The following is a 12,153-nucleotide window of genomic DNA, read 5'->3' as shown; positions in this document are numbered from 1 at the left end:
ACGTGGAGCAACACTCCCAGCAGTCAGAGCACTGTGTGCATAGCCAGTAATCCTTTTTTGCCTCCTGTTTGTTTAAGGCCCAAGCAGGTACTGGGGCTGCAGAGGTGCAGCCTGCGGATAGGCAGAGGCAGCTGGTCCAACCCCCTTGCCAACGATGAATGGCCATTACAGACTGCAGTCCGCCCCAGAGAAAGGGGGCTAGATGATGACTGGCAGTAGCACTGAGGCAAGGTGGGCATAGGGGTTGGGGGTTCCCCTGGGAGGGGAGACCCAGAGTGTGGGGGTACTGTGGTGGGCAGAACCCTAAGGTAAAGGGCACCAGAGTCCGGGAGGGACACGGGGGCCTGAGTCAGGAGAGACACCGGCCAACAGGAGGCGCTCCAAGGCTGGAATTGAGCTAATTCCCGGACGACCAGCAGAAGGCGCTACGGCAGTGAGTGCTTGAGCTGCTACAGGACATTTTCTTTAAATAAACCTGGAGCAACACCCCCAGCAGTCAGAGCACTAGGGCACAGCCACGAGTCCCTCTTTGCCTGCTGCTTGTCAGATTTTACCCCTTTTCCCTCCACTGTCAGGTTAATTCCTCCCTCCTTGGAGATCCTGACTCCCCACGGTTGGGGAAGGTGGAAGGACCTGATATCAAAGGTTGTCAGACACTCCTCCTGAAAGGCATCTGTGTGTGGGCAAAGAACCTTTGCCTGGGCCAGACATCCAGGTATGGGAAAGGCAAATGCTCTCCTCTCTCCCCTTGCATATCATGCATTAAATAGAAGTTTGCCATTCCCCTGGTGTGGTCTTCCCTTCTCTGAATTGTTTATTTTCTGTCTAATGCAGTTTAGGAGAGTGGGACTTCTTCTCCATTTGAGGTTGTCTGATAGGAGAGGGCAGTGAGGCTTCTTAGTAACTTATCATAGTCCCTTGGCTCTTACCAGCCTGTAAGAGGGCTCTTCCCCTTGCTCTGCTGTGCAACCATTTTCTTTTAGTTTATACCTTTAACATATACCATAGACTACAGTTTTTCCTTCTGTGTCCAACTAAATACTATGTATCAGATGTGTGTGTCTGTTTGGAGGAGAGGGGGTGGCATGTGGGTCATGTGCCCTGCCCCTCCTCCCCCCTGATTTCTGCATGGATTTATATTTTTATTTTTATTTCCTCTTTTTCAGGGAGTGGTTCAAATTTGTGTCTCCCCCACTATCAATAGTTACGTGTCACCTCCGCCTCGTATTGGTAGTATACTTTGTTGAATTCCCTGTGTGACATGGAAGTTTGCCTAGGGGAATCTTTGTATTTATTTAGGATTAAAGTTGTTGACTCTTTTCACCCTCACAGACTAACAGTATAGGAAGTTTGACAAATTAGAATGTCAAGGCACAGTTGCCAGGAACTAAGATACAAGCACTTCTGTTCTCTAGGCCATTGACTGTGGCTAGATCTTATTGTTCTCTCTATGGCTCAGCAAGCCAAGAGTATATGGAATTGCTCCATGCTGGGTGCTGTTCCTGAGACTGAGCTACCAGCCCACACTCTTTCAATCAGTATTGCTACACAGGGGTGGGCAAACTGTGGGCTGTTTTAAGCTGACCTGTGAGCTCCCGCTGTAGAGGGGGGTCTGGAGCTTGGCCTGCTCTGGCGCTCCAGCCGGGGCGCAGGGTTGGGGGCCACACCACGCGGCTCCTGGAAGCCACAGCATGGCCCCCCTCCCGCTCTTACACGCTCCAATGGACCCCTCCGGCGCACCAATGGGAGCTGTAGGGGCGGTGCCTGCGGATGGGACAGCGGGCAGAGCTGCCTGGCCACACCTCCGCATAGGAGCTGGAGAAGGGACATGCCACTGCTTCTGGGAGACGCTAGAGGTAAGCGCCACTAGGAGCCCACACCCCTGAGCCTCTCCCCCCGTCCCAACCCTCTTCCCCAGCCCAGCTCCCCCTCCCTCTCTTCAGCCCCCTTGATCCCAGCCCAGTGCACCATCCTGAACCCCAAACCTCTCACCCCCAGGCCCACCCCAAAGCCCACACCCCCCAGCCAGAACCTGCACCCCTTCCCGCACCCTTGCCCCAGCCCTGATCCCCCTGCCGCCCTCTGAACCTCTCGGACCCAGCCCAGAGCACCCTCCTACACCCCAAACTCCTCATCCCCAGTCCCACTCCAGAGCCCGCACCCCCAACCAGAGCCCTCACCCCCTCCCATACCCCAACCCCAATTTTGTGAGCATTCATGGCCCGCCATTCAATTTCTATTCCCCGATGTGGCCCTCAGGCCAAAAAGTTTGCCCACCCCTGTGCTACACTGTTCTCACTCATATTTTGGTGTCCTCACTGGCTACCAGTGTGCTCCCATTAATGATGGACTTGAGCTGTGGAGTCCACATCCAAACTTTCCTAAAGTTTGGGGAGATTTGGTCATTAAGAACTAGATTGTACCAGCCAGACACAGCCCTGAGTTGGGAAGCCACACAGTCCTAGATTGAGAAGTTGTGCCTCAGGGTTTCCCAGTTTACAAGACAGGTGCACAGCTTGCATCATACTTTGGATTGAAGCAGCCTGTTCTCTCTGGTGTACCCAGCCTCCTCCATGATCCAGGCAGCAGAGAGAGAGAGAGAGAGAGTGTGTGTGTGTGTGTGCGTTGGGGGGGGGGGGGGCGGAGGCTGAAGCCATTGTCCTCAGCTCCTTGAGTGCTAGGACTGTGATTATGACTGGCCCTTATGCAGGGCAAACAAAGTGGGAAGGTTCTTTTTGCTGCATACACTCATGCAAGGGTCAGTCACAGTTCAGATGTGAATGAAGCAAGCCTTTGTCAGAAACCTGTTTCATTTAGCATGATTAGCTAATACAGTTGGAAAGGTTATGTTCCAGACACCGGTGATTTTTCCATGGCGCTTGAATCTTGATGTGCTCTTGCATGAAGTTTTCAGTGGCACAAGGTGTTCATCAACAGATGCAGGAGCTGCAGGAATCAGTGTTACACTGAGTAAGGTAAACACTGAATGAGGCAGTGCAGGGTGTCTGCATGGCACATGACTACGTCTTCCAGACGATGGAATTTCTTTTTTAAAAACCTAGGAAATGTGAGTGAAATGGTGTTAAGATAATGTAAATGTTGCATGTCTAAGCTAACAAATATCAACAAAAAGCCTGAAATACACCAAATGCCTGAAATTCCTAGGAAATACAGATGCAACTTTTTCTCTGTTTCCATGTGCATATATTTTGTGCTACAGTCTTTACTATGTGATCATAGACTGCTTCTCAAGTATAAATGTTCAGACCTGCCATACAATACAAAAGGAGTAATTTTGTTACATGGATGGCTGTGTAGACAGCCAATAAATGTCAACTAACATTGTTGTCCCTCTTGGCCTTTATAAGCTGACCTATTATAATGTCTTTAGTATAATGTCTTCCAACCTATTTGTTTTGATTCTATATAAACCAGGCACTTACTGTGTATAAAATAGCTAAAGCACACTTGAAATGGTGTATTAACAATATTCAATAAAGGGAAAACTGAGATGTCCTTCATAGTCCTTCTTTGTTGTTGTTCTGTTAACTGTAGCCATATTACTTACTTATGGAATTGCCATTACATTAGAAAGGTACTCGGAATATCTTACTTTAAACATCCCTTTTCCTTTATTTTTTTCTAAAGGGATGTGATTGGTTGTTCATGTGGAGCTGCAGATATAATTCCCTCTACTCCACATATTAGAAGACCCAATGTGGCAATCCTAAAATTGAAACCAGATCATTTATAGTTCTCTTCAGAATGGAATAACAAGGTTTATGCAGAGAATGGAACCCAACTACTGATATTGATATCAGTTTCTAGATGTTTCTCCTGCCTTTTATTGTTCAGACCTACAGGCTCATTCTTTTGCACTTTCACTCAAACGTATCAGTAAGGATGTGATGATTAATGCCATTTCATTTTTTAACCTGGAACCTCTCCCTTATCATGGATAGAATGGTGAGGATCACTCTCGTGCTAAGGCATTAAGATTTTTGCTTACCAAAGGTTTGTTTGAGACACACCTGCATTTTTATGTTTATCATGTGGAGATTTTAAATACCTTTGACTCTTTTTCATTAGTTTACTTTGAGCAAATAATAAACCAATTTGAGTGGAACTGATACTATTATACCATTGGTCTCTCTCTTGTCATGTAAATTCGTGTGTGTGTGTGTGTTATAGATTGCAAAGGTAGCCTCTGGTTAAGGTTGCCCAACACTTCCCATTATAACACCCCGTTTTCAGTGGCTTCTAACTTTGCCAATCTTGAACTGTTTGGACTGATTTTTTTTCATGTCAGGTATCTGCAGAAGGCTGAATTTTTAAAAAAGTTTCAGCTAAAATGGTTCAGCCATTTTTAAGAATGAGGTTAGGGAACAATATGCTATTGGTCAGTGTTCTAACAGATAAAGCATAAGTTTGGGTACTAGTTGGTGTTTGCTACAGACCAGACTAGAGAACACAATGACTGGCTTGTAAAGCACCTATCTATCTGTAGGAAAACCAGCTGCATTATTATGGGGGGATTTCAATCCGAGTGACGTACTGGAGGTCTCATGATGCCAGTGCTAAACAATCTTTGGAATTTCTAAAAATTATAGATGACAATTTGCTGATTCAAAAAGTGTTGCATCAAGCATAAAGGAATTCTGTATTGTGCCCCATGTTGACAGATAATGAGGAATTGGTCACAGAACTAAAAATATCTGGTTGCTTAGATGTAAGTGATCATGGGTTGATTACATTTGCTATGTGTAAATAGAATAAAATCCCAACTAGAATATGTATAATTGGTTCTTTAAAAGGGCCAAATTTCACAAAACTGACAATAATTAGCCAAATCAGCTTGGAGGAAGTATGTAAACAAAAACATGAATTATAATTTGGAATAATTTAAGAACACTTTTACTAGATGCTCAAAGAGACACAATTCCACAATCAAGACAGAAGGCTACATTAGTTTTAAAAACAGTCTCTCTTAAAGGGGAAGTGAAAGCAGCTATATTAAAAAAAAAATTTTTTTAAAGGGAAAATAGTAGCAATGAATATAAATTAGAAGCTAGGAATTGCAGAAAACTGATAAGGGAAGCAAAAAGGACACAAGGAGAAATCTATAACCAGCAGAATTAAGGACAATAAAAAGGAAGCTTTTAAGTTTATAAGGAATAAAAGGAATCCTAACAATGGTACATTACTAGATGGAAATGCTAAAATTGTCAATAATAATGAAGAAAAAGCAGAATGTTCAATATATATTTTTGTCCTGTATTTAGGAAATAGCTACATGAGGTATTCATATTGGGTGGTGATAGTTAATGATGAAATATTTTCCATTTCAATAATAACTAAGGAGGATGTTAAACATCAGCTACTAAAGTAAATAATGAAGAGGAGTTGTCACTGATATTGAGCAATTGGGATTGGTTTGAAAAGCTGGGTGTAAGAAAACAACATATGTTTCAATATGGCCAATGTAAGGTCATACATCTAGGACCAGGAATGTAGACCATATTAACAGGGTGAAGGACTCTATTCTGGGAAACAGGGAGTCTGAAAAATGCTTGAGTGTCATGATGAATAATCATTGTGGATGAGCTATCTGCTGCCTCCATTAAAATTTGTCCAACTTTGGAGAAATTATAAGCCTCAGAATAATCACACTTTCCACATGATCAGTAGAGACTTCTTAGAGCTTTGCAGCTAAATTCTCCAAAGAGCATGCTCCGTCTCCAGGCTATAAGGGCTAAGCAGGACTTTCCTTGAAATTGCTCCTCCCAGATGCCAGGGGCTGCTGTAGTGCCAGAACTGAGAGCAGGGAGACTGTCTATTCAGTGCTTTCAGTGCACCCCCTGTAGGTACCCAGTGAGTCTGCCTGCTTCAAATATAGAGGGGTGAGGAATGTTTGGGTAAGGGGGAAGAGTGGGACTGGGGAGGGGATGGAGGATAGGAGACTGGAGGGAGTGGGACTAGAAGCTGGGAATTGAGATGGGCAGGAGCAGAGGGAGATATTAAGGAAAGATGGGGATATTATTTTTATGCAATGAGCTCTATGGTTTTTCTTCAGTTTATACACTGCTGTTTTGTAACACTGCTGATGCTTTCAATACTACCAAATGTAAGGATGTTAAAACTCCTTATGTGTTCTGCTGATGTCTTTACTATACAGCATGTATGTCCCCCACATCATTATACTGAGAGGCATCTGGACAAGATACAGCAAGAATCTAGTTACTCTGATCCCAAAGTTAAGTTAATGTGCTGTGACAACTGCCTATTACAGTAGAACCTCAGAGTTATGAACACCTCGGCCATGGAGATTGTTCGTAACTCTGAAATGTTCGTAACTCTGAACAAAAAGTTATGTTTGTTCTTTCAAAAGTTTACAACTGAACATTGACTTAATACAGCTTTGAAAGTATACTCTGCAGAAGAAAAATGCTGCTTGCCCTTTTTTCAGTAGTTTACATTACCACAGTTCTGTACTGTATTTGCTTTATTTATTTATTTTTTTGTTGGTCTCTGCCTGATTGTTGAAAGCTGACAGGTTTTAAAATTGAGAAACTAAATAGGTGAAATGATGTGCAGCCTGAGAGTGAATCTTTTCATTACTCTCCTTTGGAACATACACAAAGGGGAGAAAATGTTACACAAGGGTGTATTTGATCACTCCAAACTTTTACAGAGTGATATGAGCGCCAGTGAATTTGTCCCTATGACTCCATTTCCTCCTTCTTTCTTTTTAATCACACTGTAACCTTAGAGAACAATATAATTCATAGTGGCTCTGACTGCAAGAAGCATAAAATATAGCTGATTTCTGCAAAAAGACAATTTGCACATTCCCACTTCTAGCAGAAATGTCCTTATTGTCATGTGTATGCAAGAAAGGGAATAAAAGAGATTAATGCTCAGGATTCAGTGCTCAGTGTGGTGTCCTGTCCTTTGGAATACGTCTCGGTCACAATGAGACATCTTGGTCTTCTGGCATAGGTGCTAGAACTAAGGTTTCTGGGGGTGCTGCCACACTCCCTGGCTTCCATCATATACTACAGGGTTTACAGTTTGGTTCAATGACTCTCAGTGCCCCCACTATATAAATTGTTCCAGCACCCCATCTTTTGGTGAGACCCCACTAGTTCAATATATCAGGCCTGATTTCATCTCAGGGTAAGTCTACACTACAAAATTAAGTTGACTTAAGTTACGTCAACATACAGCCACTACAGTAATTAAATCACTTTTATGTGTCCACACTACGCTCCTTGTGTCAGGGGTGCATCTCCTCACTTACCAGCACTTGCATCGATACAGAGAGCACTGCACCGTGGGTAGCTATACCACTGTGCAACTTACCATCATCTAGCACAGGGTGTTTTGGGAAGGGTTTGCAATGCCTCATGGGGGCAAATGAGTAATACAGTGGTGACTAGGAACATGATTTCAATGACCCATAATTCAGTTTTCTCCATTCCATAATTTTATCTGCATTCCCATAATGTTTTGTGCCTCATTTCAAAAGCCTCGCAAACCCACACATCTGCCATCTGTGTGAGAAGCAAGGACCCTGCACAGCTCTGACCTTTTGTGATGAGCGCAGCATTTGCAGAGCCACCAGAGTAGCTGCAGGGAACATCTGTGCATTGTAGCCTTGCTGGGACATAGGAAGAAACAATTCGAGGTTGTTGGTGGCATTCACAGAGCAGCTGCAGATGGTGGAGCGTTGGTTGTGAGCCTGAGAAACACGCACTGTCTGGTGGGATCACATCGTTATGCCGGTATGGGATTGATGAGCAGTGACTGCAGAACTTTCTGATGCTCAAGACCATGTTCCTTAGGGTTACCATACGTCCGGTTTTTCCCGGACATGTCCGGCTTTTTGGTAATCAAACCCCTGTCCGGGGGGAATTGCCAAAAAGCCGAACGTGTTCGGGAAAATACCGGCCAGGCACTTCCCCTCTCGCGGCTGCTCTGCTCCTCCCCTGACTCTTCGGCTCTGTTTAAGAGCCGAGCGCTACCGGCTTCGGGAAGCCCCCTTGCCTCCGAACCCTGCGCCGCCGGAGCAGAGCAGCTGGAGCTCGGGAGGGGAAGTGCCCGGCCGGCGGTTCGGGGTCCGGAGGCAAGGGGGCTGCCCGAAGCCTGAGCGCTCCGGCTTCGGGCAGCCCTTTTGCCTCCGGACCCCAGCTGCCGGCCGGGCACTTCCCCTCCCGGGCTCCAGCTGCTCTGCTCCGGCGGCGCAGGGTCCGGAGGCATGGGGGCTGTCCGAAGCCCGAGCACTACCGGCTTCACGGTTTGCCGGGCTGGGGAAGCGCCGGCCAGGGGCGCAGGGTCTGGAGGCTGCCCGGCAAACTGTGAAGCCGGTAGCGCTCGGGCAGCCCTTTTCGTGTGGCTGGGAAGGAGGAGGGGGAGTTAGGGCAGGGACTTTGGGGAAGGGGTGGAGTTGGGGCGGGGGTGGGAAAGGAGCGGGGCCAGGGCCCCATGGAGTGTCCTCTTTTTTTATTTTTTAAATATGGTAACCCTAACGTTCCTGGATGTGTGTGCAAAGCTCTTCCCAGCCCTTCAGCGCAGTGACACCAAAATGAGAGCTGCACTGACAGTGGGGAAGTGAGTGGCGATCGCTGTGTGGAAGTTTGCAGTGCCAGGTTGCTACCGATCAGTCAGGAATCAATTTGGAGTTGGGAAATCCACCGTGGTGGTTGCTGTGATGTAAGTGTGCAGGCCATTAATCACATCCTGCTATGAAGGACTGTGACTCTGAACAATGTGCAGGACATAGTGGATGCTTTTGCAGCAGTGGGGTTCCTGAACTGCATTGGGTTGATAGATGGTACGCGTAGCCCTATTTTGGCACCAGACCACCATGCCATAGAGTACATCAACAGAAAGGGTTACTTCTCTATGGTATTGCAAGCGCAGTGGATCATGGGGATGGTCAGGAAAAGTGCATGACATGTGCATCTTTAAGAACACAGGCCTGTTCAGAAAGCTGCAAGCAGGGACTTTCTTTCCAGACCAGAGGATTATCATTGCGATGTTGAAATGCTAGTAGTAGTTGAAATGCTCAGCCTACCCCTTACTCCTCATGAAGTTGTACACCGGCCACCTCGACTTCCCCAAGGAGCACATCAACTACAGCTCAGCAGGTGCAGAATGACAGTTGAATGTGCCTTTGGCTGTTTGAAAGGCCGCTGGCACCCTCTACTAATGAGTTTAAAGTATCAGAGGGGTATCTGTGTTAGTCTGGATCCACAAAAAGTTTCATTTGCAAACTTAACACCATTAATTTGGGCTTGAATAGGGACTGGGAGTGGCTGACTCACTACAAAAGCAATTTTCCCCCTCACCTCCTCACCAATTATTGGGAGTGGACCACACCCACCTTGACTAAATTGGCCTTCAACATTGGTTCTCCACTTGTAAGGTAACTCCCTTCTCTTCATGTGCCAATATATATTTATGCCTGTATCTGTAATTTTTGCTCCATGCATCTGAAGTGGGTTTTTTACCCACGAAAGCTTATGCCCAAATAAATCTGTTAGTCTTTAAGGTGCCCCCAGACTCCTCGTTGTTTTTTTACTCATGAGTTTAGATCTCAGTGAAAAAAATATCCCAAGAGTTATAGCTGCCTGCTGTGTACTTCATAGTATCTGTGAAGCAAAGGGGGACACGTTTCTGCCAGGGTGGATGTGGAACAGCTGTCTGCTGATTTTTAGCAGCCAGATAATAGAGCTCTAAGAAGAGATCAATGGGGAGCTATATGGCTCAGGGAGGCTTTGAAATACCATTTTAATAGTGAGCCACAGTAATGTGTGTGCTATAATGTGCTGTGCCTGGCAATGTTGTTTTGCACCCTGGTATGAACCTTGTAATGTGTGTGTGGTAATATAACATTGCTATTATCTCTAAATGATGTCAGCCCCAGTCAGCATATTTTGTGAACTAATAAAGATGAATTAAGTTTCCAAAAGTAGACTTTTCTTCCAAAACCATGTAAACAGACTTTTTTTAAATAACTGAATGAAACTTCATAAATACAGGGAAAAGAACTTTTGAATGGGGAAAGAACAGTCATTTCCATTTCACAAACACATACACTGACCTGTGAGAGACACGGCTGGTGTATGTGCGGATGTGATTGTCTGTACTCTCCCCTGCGGTGGAGTAGTAGGTGGAGTGCAGTGGCCCTGGATGCCACGTGGAATATAGGGTGTATATGTAGTGAGGTCCTGGAATGCAGTTCTGTATGGGCTACAGAAGGAGGTGAGCATGGGTCTATTGAACCTGAAGGTCAACAAGAGTCCCCAGCATGTCTGTTTGCCACTTGAGAAGCGCTAGCATTTCCGGCTGCACGTCGATCTCCTTTTCCTGTGCCTTTCTCCTCTCCATCCCTGTCCATGCTGTCCGCAAGGGTGATCCTCCAAGCCCTGTGCTCGGTATCCGAAGCACCAGAGGCTTGCTGCATCTCTTGCAACATGTCATCCGGTATCCTCTTCCTTCTCCTCCTTATCTGGCTGAACTGCTCCACTGGTGTGGATGGAGAGACATGATACAATGCACAGAGGTACTATTGAAAGTATTTTCACAAGATAAATGGAAACTTGGTATACTGAACTCACTCCCCTTGATCCACACAAGTTGCAAACGCTACATTCTCACTTCTCCTTGGGATTCATAGAGCACAGCAGCAGTCCCAGCCATGGTGAGTACAGCCTGGGAGGTGGGGGTGGGTGGGAAGGGAGCGAGTTAGGACAGTAAGGGGGGGGGTTAGCTCCTGGGCATAAGTATATGCACATAGGGCAAAGGGCAATTGAACTGAATACTGGCTCTGTTTTCCACAGGTGGACGTGATTTTAGCTAATATCTCACTCCTGAGAGTAACAGAGGCAGGAAGGGAACAGCTCCTGCAGGAGTCTGGCTGCAGACCGGGTACGTATGCTGCTAGCCTGTGTGCTGCAATGGTGCCTGCTGAAGTAATGGCTGAGTGGCATGGGAAAGTGTCCTATCACGGCAGAAGAAGTAAGGCAGCCCTCCCCAGAACCTTTCAGCAGAGGATTGCACGCTACCTCCAGGAAAGTTTACTTGAGATCTCCATGGAGGATTCACAGGACATCTGGTGCACATTAACAAACTGTTCTGCAGGCCCCCCACTGCCCAACTGTACAGAGGAATGAGAAGCAGATAACAATTGTATCTCTACTGGTTGTTTCACTACCTCTTCTAGCATAAGTAAAAAAGAGTAAATAAACAGTTGTGTCCCTGCAATATTAAAGCAAACTGCATACTTACCAGAGGTTCCTTCCCCTGCATCAAGCTCGCCCATGCTGGACTATAGGGACTAGCTGAACTATCCAGGAGTCAAAAACAGGTCATGGCTTGCTGCACCACTGGATTCCCCCTGTCGCTGGTCCCCCCTACTCCTCCTCCATGTCTGTTTATGGTGGGGGGCTCTGACTCCTACTCCCCTGAAGTATCCATGGGGCTCTTGGGGGGGGGGAGGGTAGAGGGATGGCTACACTGAGGCTGGCAGGCAGCTCTTTGTCTGTGGCTTTGCACCAGAGCGACTGTTAGCCTCCCTTGCCTTCTGGTTTGCCTGCTGCAGCTCCTTGACTTTCACATGGCACTGCTGCAGCTCCCTCTTGTAGCCCTTCTCCTCCATGCCCCTCGCAATCTGTTCGTAGATATCGTTGTTTCTACAGCTGAATTGGAGCTGTGCCTGCACAGCCTCTTCTCCCCAGAGACCCAGGAGATCCACCTCCTTCTGTGTACTCCAGTCAGGAGTGTGTCTGCAGTGTGGAGCTGGCATAGTCAGCTGGGTAGTTGCTAGGAGAGCTCTCTACTCTGACCAAAGAGGAAAGAGAATTTCAAAAATTATCAAGGCTTCTGAGGAGAGGGGCATTGTGACAGGCTATACCATTTTGTTCATCCCTTTACAAGACTATGATACATTTTGTACAAAGTATGTCTCGTGAGGTATCATTGGAAAACTCATAATTCGCTGAACATTATTGTCCTGTTTATATATGTGTGTAGCAACACTGTGTATGAAGCTATAAGATTCTACTGTATGAGTGTTACTGAAATATGCTGTAATTTCAGGTAACACCCACAAACTGGTTTTTCAGAGACAAAGACACACTGGCCTCAGCC

General features: G+C 46.2%; 1 protein-coding gene across 2 annotated transcripts in view; it reads left to right on the top strand.

The window, feature by feature from the left end:
• The first annotated feature begins 2,826 nt into the window (after positions 1–2,826).
• The window catches only part of LOC128835368 (carbohydrate sulfotransferase 9-like), a 28,024-nt gene continuing 18,697 nt past the window's right edge, over positions 2,827–12,153 (top strand). The window contains exon 1 of one of the 2 annotated variants that reach the window (XM_054024790.1): positions 2,827–2,975. The gene's annotated coding sequence lies outside the window, so the exon portion shown is untranslated. Of the gene's footprint in view, positions 3,068–12,153 lie in introns of both variants that reach the window. The other variant, XM_054024789.1, reaches the window with a different exon arrangement.

The sequence above is a fragment of the Malaclemys terrapin genome, chromosome 4, assembly GCF_027887155.1.
Source record: "Malaclemys terrapin pileata isolate rMalTer1 chromosome 4, rMalTer1.hap1, whole genome shotgun sequence".
Taxonomy (NCBI): domain Eukaryota; kingdom Metazoa; phylum Chordata; order Testudines; family Emydidae; genus Malaclemys; species Malaclemys terrapin.
Note: the sequence above shows the minus strand (reverse complement) of the source record. Positions and strands in the feature narration are given on the sequence as shown.